Raw genomic sequence first — 17,280 nt, 5'->3', positions numbered from 1 at the left:
TCTCTGATTAGTCCTGCCTTTCCAGTTTATGTGAAAACTGTTCTAGAGTTTTTACAGATTACTCTCTCTCCCATTCTTCCTTATATTCTTCCTATTCCTTTGATGCTTGGTTGTCATAACATGATTATAGATAGTACTTTGTATCTCTACATTTTGATTTTTTAAATGTTTATTTATTTTTGAGACAGAGAGAGAGAGAGCATGAGTGAGGGAGGGGCAGAGAGAGAGGGAGACACAGAATCCAAGGCAGGCTCCCGGCTCTCAGCTGTCAGCACAGAGCCTGATGCAGGGCTCAAACTCATGAGCTGTGAGATCATGACCTGAGCTGAAGTCAGGTGCTTAACCAACTGCCCCTGTAGATTTTGAACTGTTTTAAAATGAACTGTTTTAAAAATGAATCAACATCACCACTCAAAACTTATTAGACTAGTTGACACCACTCAAAGGTATTAGACTATCTTCTATATGATGATCTTCTGCAAGATGGAAGCTGTGCCCCAACCTTCTTTGACAAACTTTCTCTTAAGTTGGAATACAGCACTTTCAAAAGACGTTTAAAAATATACTACTCAAATATATGATATGGTAAAATTGAAACATCCTCCCCACCCCCAGCACATAAGACACTGCAATTGCAACTTTAATTATAACCCAGATAAGGTATCGACATAAACAGTGGCTCTAGTTCCTGATTTGAGAATGATTTTCCAAACATGTAGTTATCTACAAGTAATTAAAGTTAATGAAGTTCAGCAATTCATGTGCCAAATTGGGTATAAAGTTAATGTGTATACATATGTGTATGTAGTAGAAAAGGACTCATTAAGCCACCTATTGTGTATGCTCTTATATTTTGAAAATCAATCCATTTCTCTAGTCTTTACAATTGGAAGCACAGCCAATTGGTCATAAAGCATATGTTGAATTATCCTTTTAACACGATTCATTACAAATCTACTCCATCTACAGTAAAACAATGCATTAGGCCAGAACAAATTGATATTCCACCATGACCCTAGTTGGTAGGTCTTACATTGTCAAACAGATGAACCCCCCCCCAAAACAGCTGAAGCCGTTCAGATATTCTCCAGAAATAATTTGACTTGTCCTCAAAGAGTAAGTGCCATGTATGGTTTCCAATGGGGCATTAGCAAAACCATTCAACATCGAACAAGGCTCTCATGTTGAAACAGCTGTTCATCCAAAGTGAACATTTTAAAACTTTCTTGGAGCCTAGATAATCTTACTTGAGCTAGAAAATAAGGTATTAGACTATTTTGCATGTTCTACCACTTTATGACAAGAAAGACAATTTTGCACTTCAGTAAAGGCGGATTGCAAATTTAGCATGAATTGAACCAGTAGCTGAGTTGCAATTTATGGTAAATGGCTCATCAGCACATTAATGTATACCACCAAGATAACCACTTCAACCAAGCAGGCCGGAAACTACATGACCCAAATACCTGGTAGGCAGCAAGAAAAATGTGCCCTTCACACACATCTATAAAATGAATCTTAAAACCAAAAGCTACCAAATATTTATCTTCGTTATCATTCTTGTTGGTAGAACGTTAGTAGTTAAAAACCAAAGGCAGAACCATAGGTTCTAAAAGCAAGTTGATTGAAGTTTCAGATTCTGCCAAATACTACTTATGTGACCTTGGGGGAGTTATTTAGTTCCTCTGGGCTTCCGATTTCTCTCCCGGGTAAAATGAGGATAATAACGAAAAGTACTTAGAGTTACTGATGGGTAGTGCTGTGAAGCCCTTGACACACTACCTAGAACATAGTAAACAATCAATAATTGTTAAATATTAATATTATATTGTTATTTCATATTCTAAGACAGAAGTGCGGATAGTCCCTATGAGGTAAAATATTACAATGCAAGTTTCCATTATTTCTATCCTCAGATATTTGCTATATTTTTTCAATAGAACTAAATATTTAATGAATACTGTAACTAAACACCTCAGAAAGGGTTGGAAATGTACGGGAACACTACATTTTGTGCTCTGTTCCAAATTCATCGTATTTCCTATTTCCAGATGGAGACAATCAGCTCCATTCCTTGGAGCAGTGCTAAGAACTAGCAAAAACCCAACTTGCCCAGATCTGGCAATTGTAGGAAGAGATAATTAAAGGCTCCTGTTTAAAAGGGTTCCTTTTGGGCTGATGGATGCTTGCAGAGAGACATAAAATCAGGAATCCTGTGATTTTGTTCTACTGAATAATATTAGTAATTTAAAAAATATTTGCACTTTCCCAACATACAACATACTAAAATTTCTCTTGCATTATAAAGAAGTAAACAATGTCAACATCCAAAATTCCTCAAGCTTCTGACCCCTTTCAGCTATTGTTCTTCGATCACTGCCAGTTTAGGGGAAAATTGTCTACATTTACTATTCCTGCTTCTTCACCTGTTATTTACTCTTCAACCCATTGTTATTTTATATCCCCTCCTATCTTTCCCTTGAAACTCTTTGTGGATTATTCCAAAAGGAACTTTTTAAAATATGTATCTTACCTACGGTCTCAGCAGTATCTAAAACTGTTGCTCACTTCTATATTCTTTAAATTTTTCCCCTAAACTCCACAATCAAGTCACGTTCCCCTTTCCTTTCTCAGTCTCCAGTCTCTTCTTCTGCTTAATTCTAAAATGCTATCTTTCCATACAGTTCAACTCTCAGACATCTCAATTTTCTCAATCTTTGGGTAAATAAACCTGTCCGGTGGCTTGGATTACCATCTTTATATCAATATTATAAAATCAATGTCTACATCCCAAATTTTTCTCCAACCTTAAGTCCCATATATCTAGGATGATATCAATCAGATATACTAGAAGCATACCAAAATTTTAATTTATTCACTCATATATACACTCACTTATTCATCTAATTATTTAGCACATATTTATTGAATGCTCATTTATATATATGTCAGACACTGTTCTGGGCTCTGGTGATACAAAAGTGGAAGAAAGTCCCCAAATTCTTACCCTTATGGAACCTACATTTTTGACCAAAGTCTAATCTATATACCAATTTGTTCATATGCAATGAACCCAATGTATTTATCCTAACAAATACATCCCTCCTGCTGTATCCTACATTTTTTTTTTAATTTTTTTTTTCAACGTTTATTTATTTTTGGGACAGAGAGAGACAGAGCATGAACGGGGGAGGGGCAGAGAGAGAGGGAGACACAGAATCGGAAACAGGCTCCAGGCTCTGAGCCATCAGCCCAGAGCCCGACGCGGGGCTCGAACTCACGGACTGGGAGATCATGACCTGGCTGAAGTCGGACGCTTAACCGACTGCGCCACCCGGGCGCCCCAACTGTATCCTACATTTTAAAGACTGGCACACTATCCAGCTAGCTATACAAGCCACAAAACTTCTACTATTCTTGTCTACTTCTGCTTTATTCTTTTGTGTCCAATATCTTCAATATTTGTCCAATCTGTCTAGTCTTCTTCACAGCCTTTATAAAGGCAATCAACATTTCTCACTTGGCTACTGCACAGGCTATTAACATTCTCAGACCCACATGCTTATGAATCTTCCCTCTCTCTACTCCCCACTAAAATAGTATTTATGCATTGTAAATCTGATCACATTACTTCCATGCTTATATTCTTTCAGTTGGAACTCTACTGTTTTCAGGGGGGAAAAAAAACAAAACCTTAAAATACTTACATGGCAGCGTAATACTCTACGTGATCTGGGCCCTGCCCCCCCGTCAGTCTCATCTCCCCGTTATTTTCAAACCCTCCACTTAACCACTCCGGGTACCCTCGTGTAGCGTATGCTGTTGGTGACTGGTCTGTATTTATTTGGTTTATCCAGTATATTACTCCAGACAAGATGATGGCTTGCTGCTTTTCTCTAAGGGGCACTCTGTCTACAGAAGCTTGATGTGGGGGGAGGATTGGACTAGAAGTTCAAGAAAGCTAACATCCCTTGAGTAATCCTAATTAACAAGAGGCAAGAGTTGGTAAATAAGTATCCTGACTTCTTTGTCAGTGGTGGGACAGTTCTGACGTGTGTTCCTCACATACTCTGAGAGAACCTCTAGGATGATGAGTACACAGTGGTAAATCTGCTCATTAATCATACTTTATTGCATTTCTGTCCTTTCCATCTTACTTTCCTCACAGTGCTTCTGGGGATCGCCTAAAAAAAATAAAGTGCTTGGACACAAATCCTTGCAGCAGAACTCTGCTTTGGGAAAAACCCAATTAAAACACCTGGACTCTAGCAGGATACCATCATTTAGTTCTACAAGCATCAGCTGTATTGTCTTGCCTCCGGATCCTTGCACATGCCTTCTTTCCCCCATCTTCGTTGCCTCCCTTTTATGCTTTCAAAGGCAGCACTCAGCTATTGATTTCTCTGAGAAATTTAATGTGACACACCCACCACCATTATCAGAATACGCCACCACAGACATGCTAATCTGAACTGCTATACCTTTACACAGCATTTTATGCTTTTTCCTAGCCTACCATGTAGCATACTGTGTGAGTGCCCCTCCCAGATATGGGTTCCTTAGGGCTGCAGGGCTCTTATGTATTCCTTTCCCCACTAACTAGCACAGTACCAAGCACTAAGAGATCTTCAATAAAAATAAGTCAAACGAGTAATAAATAAAAGATGAGCAAACTGTATTGAAATAAATCAACAACAAAATCATTCCCTCCTGTACACTCAGAACAGCAAAAATGAGTCTCACACAATGTGTCTCAGGAGATAAGTAGTTGGCAAAGCTATATAGCCAAAAGCAGAGCATTTAAATCCACTTGAAAACCAGATGACAGTCATTTATTCTATCCAGATTATACTTCCTGGGCTACTATAGTAGTTAATGAACTGTTTAATGAGTCAATCCTGGAATATTAACGATAACTGGAATTAAACGCCTTTCCTCTCCCGTTTCAGACATCTGCTTGTTTAAAAATATGACTGAACGATTACTATTGAATAGAAGAGCATCACCTCCTAGATCAACATCTACCTTCCTCTTGCCCTCTGCTGCTACACAGGAAAAGCGTGAGGCTGGTGAGCACCAACCTGCCTGTACAAGAGCAAAGCAATGGGAAAAGGGAGTCTCTCCTTGAAACCACATGAAACATGTAGCCAGAGGCTGAAATAGCTTGTTTAACAAGGACTGGATTTTTCCTCTCAATCATAGTTCTAAAGCTATCAGTTATTGAAAAGCTGATTTTCAAAGCACACACTAGAACAGCTTTTCTGTACAGCTGCAATGCTATTTAAATCTTCCATGAATATATCCACAAACCCAAGAAAATTCTAAGCTGAAATATTGCTCTTAGAGAGGACACACTAAAATAAAACCCTATGGGGGAAAAATCCAGAAGTGAAATATGGTCATTAATTTTAATATTGGAATTATAAAATCAGGCATATGGCTTCTACTCCTCCAACCTAGAAGAGCCCTTGAAATCACTATTTGGAAGGTCAGCCTTTAAGGTTCTTTTGTGAGACTCTTTGATGGACATTACCCGTCTGCCTCACATCCATTCTTTAATACACTTCAGAAATGTGGATAAATGTCCCACCTAGTGCTATGGTGAGGTTAAAAGTAGATGTAGAATATGCAGTAAAGGCAATGCTTTGGAGACACAAAACTGATCAATAGGAGGCAAGATCATCCTTGGAAAGAAATGACTCTTGAACTCAACTTCCTGCTCCGCAGTAAATCTCAAGTCCTTATCTGCCACACCATTCTCAAAGAATCCCCAGTACCCCTCTGGTGATCCTGGCAACACTGATGTCACATTTTAATTTCCCATTACCAGCCATATCATTCCACTGAAGCCATTCAGGCTGCCATTATAGTATTTTATTTATAGTGTTGATACTTCTTTGAATTTCACCATAGTGGAAACTTTTAGACTCTAGCCAGCACGTTGCAGTCTGAGTTTCCTTCACTTAAAGCATTCAATTTCATCAAATTGCCTACCAAGTGAAATTATATTGAGCACTGGTCACTATAATATTTTGGAGCCATTTGTTTGGAGGCTGTTGATGAAAACACGCTGACACTGTATCTTAAAAGGTTCGCTGCAATCACTGACCAAAGGAAACCCATGATAAGAATTGTTCCGTGCCCCATCAAGTATTGCGTAGCCCTGTGATTCACATCTGCCATCTCTTAACCCCCAATATAATGGACTCTCCAGGCCAGGGCCAAATGAATGCTTGCTAAATTACTGATTCACTTCAAATAATGAAATGACACACTATCCCATGAATATGCCAGGATGATTATAAGACATAAGGTAAGGGATGTACACAGCCTCAATACCTAGCACAATTCCTGGCACAAATTAACACTCAACAGCTATTTGTTGAATGAACACATAAATGAATGTGCAGAAGCTGAGGTCCTGATGTTTAAGAAAGACTTACCAAACACCGGTGTATTGAAAGTTCCACCCAAATGTCTTGAATCATCATTTGACCATAAAGCACGGATATAAAGCTCAGCAGGACCAAAGAAAATTGGGATCGGATCCATATTCTAAAGCATTGTGGAATTAATAAGTAAAAAGCTAATGCCATTTTGAGATTTTGTTATGCTATGGAAACCTGCGGGTCCCTTGGTTTTAAAGTAATTTTCCAGCATACTAAAAGCAGAACTTTTTTCTCATGTTGTTCTTTCCTTTGTTTCCATAGGAAACAGTGACTTCCAGGCATCTGAGATGACACAACATAGATTGCCAAATTGCATGCCACCCTGCAGTTGCCAAGGAGATAATGTATGTCATTCCTACAAATAACATGTTGCTCACGCCTTCATTTCCTTTATCTAGCTTTTTAAGATATTCTTCGCCTGAACTGAATTCAGATAACGTTCCCTGTGAACTGATGGAAACATTCCTTTTTTAAAAATGTGTTTACCCCATTCCCCCAAGACACTTGATAGCATCACACATGCTGTCTGTGGAAGGTCTGAGCATATTTTATGCTGATTTTGGAACCAGTGATTCAGCAGTTTTCACTGGAAAAAAAAAAATGCATCCTGAATTCTGTCTGCTTGCATTCTAAGTAAAGGTTCAATTAAATCCACACCTGGCACTAACATATTCCAGTTTGAAATGGCCTACCACAAAAGCAGCTGTACTCAGTTGAATTTACATAGGAAGGAAAAGAAGGAAAAGAGTTCTAGCAAGGAAAGGAAAGTTCTAGCAAAGCAAGGATGGATGGAAGGAAGGGAGAAAGGAAAGGACGGAGGGAAGGCAGAAGAGTGGGAGGAAAGCAGGAAAACATGTTTACTGAGCACTTACAGTCCTCCAGATTAAACATCCATAAGATGAACCAACAGAATTAGAGAAATTAAACATCTCGGCTGACACCATCCCACTAGCAAGAGGTAGAGTCAGTATTTGAACTCGAGTATGTCTGCTTTTTAAAAAGAATGTGTTTCCCACTTATCTACTACATAACAAATCACCCCAAACAATCCCTTTCATGGCTTTGGAGGTTGACTGGACTCAGCTAGGCAGCTGTCACTCAGTGTCTCTCAGGTGGTTTCAGTCAGAGTGGCTGGGACTGGAGTCATCTTGAAGGTGTCCTCACTCACATTTCTGGCAGTCGATGATGGGCCTGTCAGCCAAAATACCCTACCTGTGGTCTCTCCATGTGGTCTGGGCTTCCTTACAGCATGATGGCTGGGTCCCAGTAAGGAGTCTCAAACGAGCCAGCGTCGATGTCATATAGCATCACTTCTACTAGGCACAGAGCCCACCCACCCCCTTGCCAACTAGATTCAAGGTTGAGGTAACACAGACTCTAACCAACATTGTAAGAAATGCATGTCAGATAACCAGTGGAGGAAGGAGCCTTAATACAACCACCTTGAAAAATGTTTTCTGTCACAATGTACTTCTTGCAATACTCAAAATGCTTCAAACAGCCTGAGCTCCAGGCTTCACGGATCTCTTTATGTGGTTGGTAGAGTTAAGTGGGGGAGGAAACAGTTAAAATTACCAGTTTTGAAAGAGGAATGGAGCAACTTTTAATGTCAGCTTGATGAATTGTGAAAAAAAAAAAAAAAAAACCTGAACATTGAAATTAAACTTTGGAATGAGTTCCTGATTATTTTTTTGTGTGCTTAGCAGAATCCCTTTTTACTCATGCATTGTCAATTTTCAAAGCATTTGGTTAACATAAAAACTAACTCTACACTAAAATTATATTGTGGTAGATTCAAACATATGTTAGCACTATCTAATATTACCAAAGAGCACTTTCATCTAATTCAGCTTCTTGGTTCTTTTTGTCCCTAGATAAATGGGAGTTTCCTACATGAATTATAGGTTATACCTGCTCACGTGGGGCATGCATATGTGGAAATAGTAGCACCAAATGAATGGCTGTTACAAAGGCTAACAGTCTATGTGGAGCTATGTTCTTGTCATTTTAATCTATAACCAACCATGAATGTATCAGGAGCCTTCTGGCTAATGCCTTTCTCTTCTGTGCACTCTTTCAAATTGTTCTAAGAGTGAACCTAGCTAGGCCTTACATCATGAGACCACCCAGCTGATCCGAAACAGCCATAAGCCCTCCATTGAACATCGAATTTGTATTTCAACCATTAAAATAATCAAATTTGTTTATCTTCTAGAAATCTATGAAACTATTATCATAAATAAAGAGAACCTCAGCCAGAAAATAAGATATTAATGACATGAAGAAAGAACACCATGGAGTGAGCACAATAATCGGATTGTGGAGAGCTTTCCAACTGAGGAAGAACATTATGGTGAGCTAGTGAAAAAGCAACAAATTCTGTCTCATTGTTTGCATTGCTGAGAGTATACGATTGTGCTTATTCTACTGTGCTAGCAGATTGATCTGGAATAAACATATATAATGTACATATTTGATGTAGCTATTTCTGAACTGACCAGCTCTATCATGAATCAGGCTGCACCACGCAATGCTAAATTAGGTCTAACAAGCATACCATAATCCCCAAAAAACAGCAGAGTACCATAATCCCCAAAAAACAGCAGAGTTCTTTCTTTGCCGTATAAGTCTGGCATTACTCTCAATCAGCCCAACATATATGATGAAATCTTAGGATATCCTCAATTAGGGCTTGACAAAAAAAAAAAAAAAAAAGAAAGAAAGAAAGAAAGAAAAAGAAAATTGAAGTGCTCGGGTAACACACAAGGCAATGCCAGCAAGTGACATGGACAAAAAGACTTCTTATTCAGTATTTCTCTTCTCACTTTCATACTTCTGATTTCACCCCACATATTTCAGCTCCCAATTCTACATCTTTCTGTATCTGGTTCTGTTTTGTTTTTCCACCATGAGAAAGAGCATCTAATAACAAAATCCTTGAAAGTAAAGCAGCAGTATTGATCGGTCTTACATTATAGAACAATTGGCCTGTACCTTCCACCAACACTGCAGCACAATAAAGACTTGAGATCTTTTTACTTCCCTGTTTTCTTCAATTTTATGTGCCTTGGAACTTAGAAGCTTCATAATGCTATGATTTCCAATACTGTGAGTAGTCTAGCTGCATTTAATGACTGCAAAATGTCTGGATGGTAACCAGGAAGTTAATTGTAGCCAATAATTATCTAAAATGGTCTCATGAGGTCCTGAAATCCCCTTTTGATTATAATTGTAAACTTTAACCCCATTATACAATGCCTATTAAAGTCATAAATATCTAGATTATAATTTTAAATAATTAACTTAAATCCTTTTGCAAATTTTCATTGCTAGAAAACTGCTTTTTACATTTGCTCTGTTGTTAAGGTGGCTATCTCGTCTGTTGGTCAAGCCAGGATATTTTTGTCCTAAACAAAGGCTAAATTGGGTAAACCACAAGGACAAAGTCAACCTACCCATTATACATTAGTTGAAAAAAAAAAAAAAACAATAAAAATTTTCAATTTGCTAGGAATTTGAAGACCACAGGGGGAAAAAAATGTACGTTTCATTCAAAATATGATTTTAGGTTTTTCCATATTCTATCTCAATGTGCTTCAAAACCTTTCTTTAAGGTATTTTTAGTAATGAAATTGATAAAATAAATTTGGCTACAGCACAAAGGATATTACCCATTGCAAACGTGCAAAAGTGAATGATTTACATAATTTTGAAAAATGAGTACAATCCATAAAGAAACACTGTGGGGAAAAAGGTCGAAGAGAAAAAGAACTTAAATACTGGAGGTACTAAAGGAGAGATTCATTTTTTTAATTAACCAAAAACAAACAGGATTCACCACATAAAATCTAATTCTATTTTTATGAATCGCTCAGGGATACTAATATAACTTTCTGTCAGCAGATCAAGTCCCCATTGACCGTAATCTATTTCAGTCCCGAAATGTATTCTTGCTTTGTGGATAATAGGTAACCTCCTTGGTGCCATTTTTAGATCAGCCCATCGGCAAACATTAAGCAGAAAGCATGTTAACATTTTTTAGGATCAGCTAAGCCTTTGGCAAAGTGGGTTTCTTGCTTGCAGAAGCAGCATAGTAAGCTAACCACAGGGGAGCTGATGCTCTGCGTCTGTATAAGCCTCAGCTTCTTCAAGTCAAAATAAAATAAATAAACTAACAACACAGTCCTACTGAGAGTATTATGATGCCCATAGAGGATATGTTCCCATCGGCCCCAGGCACACTGAGTACCGGTCCAAGGTTTTGACATTCTTGGCTCCAACCTAAATTCTTGTCTTGAAAACAAATAAACTTAAAAAATGCTAATCACTGTAATCACCAGGATAATTTCTAATTACCTATTTTGCTGTCAAAAAGAAAAAGTTGATAAAGGAAATTGTTAAGTCAGATCTAGGCCTCATCTTCACCTCAAAAGACTGCCTTTGACTTTTTAAACCATTTTTAACCAGTGCAAATGGTGTTTTCATATGGTTCAACTTAATACAAACTGACTTTTGTCAAAACAAATTGCAGGCCCATTTGGTCATGGAAGGGAAAGCCATGAAGGTCAAGTGCTCAGCCCATGCTCCCTTCATTCATCACTGCTGTCCATGTTTTGTTTTGTTTTGTTTTTTAAGTTTATTTATTTTGAGAAAGAGAGAGAGAGGTGGGGGGCAGAGAGAGAGAGAGGGAGAGAGAGAGAATCCCAAGCAGGCTTTGCTCTGTCAGCAATGCACAAACCATGAGATCATGACCTGAGCTGAAACCAAAGGTCAGACGCTTAACCTACTGAGCCACTCAAGCACCCCAGTCCTCATGTGTTTGTGGTGGATCTGCCCTAAGAATATAACTATCAAGTTCCTATATGGTTGTCCAGCTCTTGCTTACTTTCTGTGGAAGCATCTTTGAAGCTCCATGATGCCTTCTTTTCTCACCTTCCAAACAGGATGCCTTTCTAAGAGCTTCTCCATTCAAACCCAGCTTTCAGAAGGGTATTGATTGTACCCTTCTCCCACATAGAATCAGAGGACGTTTCCTTGCATTCCACATATAGTCTGAACAGCATAGTTGAGCAGGACTCTCACTTCCCATCTAGTGGCCTGTCTATATCAGTAGCCAGAGTAACCCAAACAAGACTAAGAGTCAAAGGCATGGCCCATGAAAAAGGAAGGGATAATAGTTGCTTCATACAGGAGACTTCCACAGAAACCAGGTGTTTGGGGTCAAGAAATGAGACATGCAGATTTCCTTCAGTAATCTCCAAACTTGGTGTGGGCCTCAAAAAGTGAAAAAGCAATACTGGAATGGGTATTTGGGGTTTTTCTCTATTATTGTGATCATCTAGGACTTCTCTTTCCTGTCATTATTATTATTATTATTAATGCATTGCAGAGACCACATTGCATTCATTCATTCTTTTATCCATTGACTCAGTCAGCCAGTATTAGATGAGCATTTACTGGGTGCCAGGCTCTGTGCTAAACAGTGGTCCAAAAGTTCATATTCTTAAAGACTTTTTAAAAAATCTGTCCAGATGTTCACATATGCACATAGCTGATTAAACTAAAAACAACACTATACCCATTTTGTATGTGAAGAGTTGACATTCCACTATTTGGATACAGAGTCCATACCACATTTTGCCAAGTTCTCTTTGAAAATGTTAATCCTCAAGTGCCAACGATGCGGCTGAAGAGAAAGTACACATGTGCTAAGTGATGAGGATCCTTCTTCCTTCATATCTCCTCCCTTTATTTTAATGGTACAACTTTTCATTTTCATGGGACCCCTTGATGTCCCCATTAAACTGATTAGGCTTAAACAATCTTTTCAGGGAGGCAAAAATAGAGAGCACTAACAGAGAAACTAAACCACACACACATCCTCACACCCCCATTCCTTTCTCTTTTTTTTAATGTTTATTTATTTTTGAGAGAGACGGAGACAGAGTGTGAGCAGGAGAGGGGCAGAGACAAAGAGACACACAATCCAGAGCGGGCTCCAGGCTCTGAGAAAGCTGTCGGCACAGAGCCTGATGCAGGACTCAAACTCACAAACTGTGAGCTCATGACCTGAGCCGAAGTTGGACGCTTAACCAGCTGAGCCACCCAGGTGCCCTGTCCATTTCTTTCTTTAAATCCCTTAAAGACAGCCTTTTCTCTGACTCTGGAGCCCACAACTGTTATCTTTCTTTTTTTTTTATGTTTATTTTTTCAGAGAGGGAGAGAGAAAAAGAGAGAAAGAGAGACCATGATCAGGGAAAGGGTAGAGAGAGAGAGAGACTCTCTGAAGCAGGCTCCAGGCTCCAAGCTGTCAGCACTGAGCCTGATGTGGGGCTTAAACTCGTGAATCGCGAGATCATGACCTGAGCCAAAGTCAGGCACTTAACCAACTGAGCCACCCAGGTGCCCCACAACTGTTTTCAATAAGTCAAACAAAAAAACAAGTGAAAGTAATTTTTTTTAAGTTTTTAGGTTTTGGTTTGTTTTTTTATATATTAGAGAGAAAGAGAGCATGTGAGCAGGGGAGAGGGTCAGGAAAGAGAATCTTAAGCAGGCTCCATGCTCAGCACAGACCCCAATGAGGGGTTCCTTCCCATGAACCCTTGGGATCATGACCAGAGCCAAAGTTAAGAATCAGATGCTCAATGCACTGAGCCACCCAAGTACCCTTAAAATTTTGTTTTAGCCAAATTCCACCCCCCCCCAAAAAAAGAGAGACAGAGAAAGAGCTTGAGAGAGAAACCAAATTCACTGGACTACATGGTTGGGAGTCATGAGACTGGAGAGAATAAATAAGTCTCCATGCTAGTCATCTATATGAAGATGTTTGAGTTACAAAAATTGAAGTCAAAGTACAGGAGAGAGAAACAGATGGAGAAAGAAGAGAATCTTGCAGAATAACTAAGGAATATGAAAATTGAGGGTCACTAATAAGAGAGGCTTTGTGAAAGCATAAGATGTGTTATTCAGGCAATGAAGCTAGGCAGGTGAAGAATCTCATGAAATCTGAAATCCTAGAACACAGAAAACCATGTCCTGCCATAATATCTGAGTGGAAAGTGCCCTCTCCTTAAATTGACCAAAATAGATAATAATCTTTGACCAAGGATATTTTTACGCATAATATCCTCTAATTCATTTAAGTGAAATGAAATAAGTAATACGCAAACTGATAATTCTTGAAACTTCTGAAACATCTGAGGCTGAGTGAAAAGCTAGAGATTTAGCTATGTATATTATGTTGTGAGAAATTAGTCCCTCAAAATAGCAAAAGGGAAATTGGCAGCTTAGCTAAATAAACCAGAAGGAATGAATAATCTTACATAGTAGCTTAGGGAAAAGAATTTGCTGGAAAATGTAGCTAAACATTGAGGGAATTTGTTTCAAGCAGCTGTAATTTTTGAAGCTGATTTTTTTTCACTCTTGAAGAAGGGCTGGTTCACTCACATTACTAACAGAGATGGAAAAAGATCACCAAATTAATAAAAATTTGAAATGCCTTTAAAAAAAAAACTTCTAGGGGCACCTGGGTGGCTCAGTCGGTTGAGCGTCCAACATCAGCTCAGCTCATGATCTCATGGTTCGTGAGTTCAAGCCCGCTTTGGGCTCTGTGCTGACAGCTCAGAGCCTGGAGCCTGCTTCGGATTCTGTGTCTCCCTCTCTCTGTCCCTACCCTGCTCATGCTCTGTCTCTCTCTCTCTCTCTCTCTCTCTCTCTCTCTCTCTCAAAAATAAATAAACATTAAAAATAATAAAAAGTAAATTTAAAAACCTTTTAATAAAATGTCACTGATGGAAATATGTGGTTCCTTCATATATTGCTATCCCTGGCACTTGAGCCCATGTCTCAGTTGTATGAGGAATGAAATCAACCAGTAAGTATTACTCAAGTACTTGCTAGGTACTTAGCAAGTTTGTTCCAGATGTGCTAGAGGAATAATGGAGTAAATGGAGAAGTCATAAAAATTCCAGGAATATAGGAATAGTTTATTAATCATACAGCAACTCCAGAATGATCCTTAGGCTAGTCCATAAATATCACAAACAAAACTAATGATATTTATAGTAATGAGCTAGCTCATTTCCTTGCTATCCTCCTGCATCTGCTGGCCACCAGTAAAATACACCTCACTGGTAGGCTGAGTTCTCCCACCATGCCCTCCCAAAGTTCAGGATGCTTCTTAAAACGTGCCCTGATCCCTACAGAATATTTGCTCCTCTTGATTATTTATATCACTATACTCTGCCACCTGAAATAGTATTAATTCATTTAGGGCAAAAAGGTCTCTTTTGAACTCCTTTAAAATTTTCCCTACAACCTTTAGAACGATTCTTCTGAACGTATATTCTAAGTAAACATTGTTAATTGAAGATATAAACGTGTAAGACAGGTTATTTCAAATAAAAGTAACAGTCATACTTTTGAATGTTTTTAACTGTTTAAAATGTCAAAAAGTGGTAAAACTAGGGACTGCTCTATAGTTTGTCGACATGACTGCACTAATCAATTTGTCATTTTTAGCCTTGACAAAATTTTTATGTATTTTATGCAAACCTGGGCATTTGGAAAGGGTGCCTACTTTTCTGTGATTTTGGCTTCTATGTAACCTAAACTACTAGCTAAGGGATAGGGCTTGTTATAATCGGGACAGAGTTTCAAAGTACGGCTTACCCTTTGAACAATGTGAGCATGAATACAGCCCTCAGGAAAGCAGGAAATGGGGCGGGGCATGAGTATGGGGCGGTAGGCAGAGCAGAGGGTCAGCAGTGCTGGTGGTGGGTTGTAACTGCAGCCTTCATTCCCACTTGTAAACCTACCCTTTGGAGCCAGGCTACCTGGGCTTAAACCCTGGCCTGGTTACTTACAAGCGGTATGATTTTGAACAAATCACTCAGGCCTCTCAGCGCTTCAATTTCCTCATCTGTCAGGTAGGATGAAGATCAGACAGGACTGCTGTGACAATTATATGAGTTAATATATGTAAAATGCTTAAAATACTCTCTGGCACTTGGTCACATAGTATCCGTTGATGCTTTTATTGCCACTGGAATAGTATGGTTTTTGCTATATAGGTGAGCATAAAATAACTTGAATATTTAATTGCATCTGACTCAGTGAACCCAAAAAGACTCATCCTCCTTCTAATCATTTTTTACCGAAGCAAGCACATGTTGAAGAGTATAAAGCAAGCTGGCATTGGTTATAGAGAGTGAATGAGTCTGTAGTAGCACAGATTTTTCAATTAGAAGGAAATTTAGATATTACCTTGCCTAACTCGTTCATCTAACAGAGAAGTGCAAACCCAAATACTGCGTTGTGTTATTAAAGCTCCATTGGAGACCTGAGAGTAGAGACAAAATCCCTTTATGCCTCTTTGTTTTCTCTACTGAGAGGCAGCACCATGCATCTGAAAGTGTCCAAAAACACTTCACCAAGGCTTATTTTCCTCAACCATAAAATTATGTGTATAACAACATGACAATTCATCCTGGGGCTCACTGTAGAAATTAGAGATAGCGTATGTAAAGTAACTAGCCCTATGTATTATACACATATACACACACATATATGGGATATACATAAATATATACATATATGTACATATCTATATAGTACATTGTAGACAATAAAAAAATGATGATCATCATAGTAATGACATGCTACCTCCCCAAATTCCATGTAATATATAAATACACTTCACAGCTTCTTCCTTTGCCATATTTGTAAACATAGAATACATGAAAATAAAAAAATGGATTTACTATTAATCTATATCTATACCACACACATAGACACACACACACACACACACACACACACACACACACACACCCTACACTGTATTATACTATGTTTATAAGACACCTTACTCTTTCCTTGAACACTAATACAGCTAATATATCTAGCCTTCCTAATAGCATTAAAATTATGGCATTTCCCATTCTGTAGAAATAAACAGACTAAATTTTTAATCATGCTGCTAATGTTGGCATTTTTCTACCCATGTGATTATTATCAATAGTCACCAAAATATGCACATTATGGTTTCAATGAGCTACTAAAACTGATTGCTTCTCCTCCATTTGTCATTTTGAATGATGTCCCTTAACTTGCCACGTTTTGCATTTCAAAAAAATAATGTGAAGTCTCAGCTTAATTCTCTCTGAGATAACTTATTACCCTCTCTGCTTCTCTTTCACAGCATTTTGTACATTAATCGTTATTTAATTATTCGAAATTAATCATTGAATGTTGACCTTCAGTACTATTCTCATATCTATGAAGGGAGTGAGTACAGTATTCCTAGCATACTGACACTTAATAGGTATTTCATAAATATGTTCATAAATATAATAGGTTCCCAAAATGTAATTGAATATAGAGATTGGTATTTCAGCAGATAGATCTAAGGTAGCAGCAAAGATTTGAGAGTGAGTTCCCACTACTAAAAGTTTGCTTGTATTAATCTAAAACCAGGACTCAGACGACACTTCTATATACTAACTATGCTACTAACTCACAAGACTAACAGCCTCTGCCCTTCACTAGACAACACTCCTAGGTTTTGCCTTTGAATCCTGTGTGCCCTGCATGGTGACTGTGCATAGCAGTTGTTTGGTAAACTCTTGTTAAATGACTAGATTTGTTTTCAAGGATTAGCAACAAGACCATTTCTCATGAAGCTGCACAAGACATGTAATAATACAAAAAGATAAAAAATACGGCTGGGAATGAGACAAAATTCTGTTATTCTTGACATAAATCATACAGTTTAGTAATTGTGCGATTAAGCAATGACTCATTGCCTAAAAAGAATTACTAACTACAGAAC

At 38.3% G+C, this 17,280-nt stretch overlaps 1 protein-coding gene and 1 long non-coding RNA gene across 3 annotated transcripts in view; one reads left to right on the top strand and one right to left on the bottom strand.

Moving 5' to 3' along the window:
* GABRA4 (gamma-aminobutyric acid type A receptor subunit alpha4) overlaps positions 1 to 17,280 on the bottom strand; it is an 81,479-nt gene that overhangs the window by 27,382 nt on the left and 36,817 nt on the right. The gene's annotated exons all lie outside the window — the stretch shown is intronic.
* Positions 1 to 17,280, top strand: part of LOC147582016 (uncharacterized) — a 36,539-nt gene that overhangs the window by 16,890 nt on the left and 2,369 nt on the right. Inside the window, exons 2-4 of one of the 2 annotated variants that reach the window (XR_015250485.1) lie at positions 4,950 to 5,069; positions 6,711 to 6,793; positions 8,665 to 8,802. This is a non-coding gene — a long non-coding RNA (uncharacterized LOC147582016). Of the gene's footprint in view, positions 1 to 4,949; positions 5,070 to 6,710; positions 6,794 to 8,664; positions 8,922 to 17,280 lie in introns of those variants that run through there. The other variant, XR_015250486.1, reaches the window with a different exon arrangement.

This window comes from Puma concolor, chromosome B1 (assembly GCF_028749965.1).
Source record: "Puma concolor isolate L17-30 chromosome B1, mPumCon1.1.hap2, whole genome shotgun sequence".
Lineage (NCBI taxonomy): Eukaryota > Metazoa > Chordata > Mammalia > Carnivora > Felidae > Puma > Puma concolor.
Note: the sequence above shows the minus strand (reverse complement) of the source record. Positions and strands in the feature narration are given on the sequence as shown.